The sequence below is a fragment of the Micromys minutus genome (genome assembly GCF_963924665.1).
Source record: "Micromys minutus genome assembly, chromosome: 1".
Taxonomy (NCBI): Eukaryota; Metazoa; Chordata; class Mammalia; order Rodentia; family Muridae; genus Micromys; species Micromys minutus.
In genome coordinates this window covers 50805863-50807463 of record NC_137969.1, presented here as the reverse complement: position 1 = coordinate 50807463, position 1601 = coordinate 50805863, and the positions used below count along the sequence as shown (strand labels likewise).

Genomic DNA, 1601 nt, shown 5'->3' with positions numbered 1-1601 from the left:
TCTTTGTTTTGAACACTTGGCATTTTGACTATTATGTGTCGGGAAGAATTTCTTTTCTGGTCCACTCTATTTGGACTTCTGTAGGCTTCTTTTATGCTCATGGTCATCTCATTCTTAAAGTAGGGAAATTTTCTTCTATGATTTTGTTTAAGATATTTACTGTGGAGTTCCTTGCGGTGGGGGGGAGAGGACCCTGGTAGCCAATGGCCTGTGGACCAATATGCCTAAGTTTTATTGCGACTACTGTAATACGTATCTTACTCACGATTCTCCATATGTGAGGAAGACACACTGCAGTGGTCGGAAACACAAAGAGAATGTGAAAGACTATTACCAGAAATGGATAGAAAAGCAGGCCCAGAGCTTGATTGACAAAACAACGGCTGCATTTCAACAAGGAAAGATCCCTCCAGCTCCATTCTCTGCTCTTCTGCCTGCAGGTGCCATGATCCCACCTCTCCCCCCCCCCCAGTCTCCTAGGTCCTCCTTGGCCTGGCATGATGCCTGCACCCCACATGGGAGGCCTCCCATGATGCCAATGATGGGCCTTCCTCCTCCTGGGATGATGCCTGTGGGACCAGCTCTGAGATGGGCCTCATGCCCGGGCCTCCAATGATGAGACCTCCTGCCTGCCCTATGATGGTGCCCACACGGCCTGGCATGACCCGGCCAGACAGATAAGAGCAGAAGCGCTCTTTATCATTTTGTTGTTCTTGTTGTTTCACTAGGAGCGCTTGGTGCTGAGCCTGAGGGTTTAGTAGTTGCAGGACAAAGAACTTCCTTCCTAACAGAATGCTCTTGGAGAGAGAAGTGACAAAAAAGTGCAGCTTTTACTTACATTGTGAAGTGTGAAAATAAAATCCTCAGCTCTTAAAAAAAAAGATATTACTGTGCTTCTTAATTGATATTCTTAGCCCTCTTCTATTCCTATTATCCTTAGGTTTGGTCTTCTCATTGTGTCCTGGATCTCCTGGACATTTTGGGTTAGGAACTTTTTGGCTTTTGTATCTTCTCTGACAGTTTTGTCTATGTTTTCAATGTTGTCTTCAGCCCCTGAGATTCTCTCTTCCATCTCTTTAGTCCGTTGGAGTTGCTTGCATCTGTAACTCCTGATTTCTTTTTTTGGTTTTCCACCTCCAGTGTTGTCTCTATTAGTGTTTTCTTTATTGTTTTTATTTCCATTTTCAATTCCTTCACCTCTTTGGTTTTGTTTTCCTCTAGTTCTTTGAGTTCTTTGAGTATTTGTTGTGTTTCCTCTTTAAAAGCTTCTATTTGTTTATGGTTGTCCTCCCTTTCTTGTTTAAGTGAGTTATTCATGGTCTTCTCAAAGATCTCCATCATCATCTTGAGGTATGATTTCAGGTCTGAGTCTTCTTTTAATGGAGTGTTTGGCATTCCACTGTTTGCTGTGATGAGAGAGCTGGGTTCTGATGTTGCCATGCTGTCTTGGTTTCCATTGCTTAATTTTTCTTGCTATCTGGTTGTCTGTGATTATATGTGGTCTTGTTGTCAGTGGTCGTTACTCATCTCTCTCATGTGCCCAAGGGCCTGAGGTTTCAGGAAGAAAACCGATATGAGTGTTTGGCTTTTGGTGGGCAAGC

General features: G+C 43.6%; 1 pseudogene across 1 annotated transcript; it reads left to right on the top strand.

The window, feature by feature from the left end:
* Positions 1 to 220: 220 nt before the first annotated feature.
* Positions 221 to 681, top strand: LOC308413850 (U1 small nuclear ribonucleoprotein C-like; annotated as a pseudogene). The gene has a single exon. The product of its transcript is annotated as a U1 small nuclear ribonucleoprotein C-like (transcript).
* The last annotated feature ends 920 nt before the right edge of the window (positions 682 to 1601 follow it).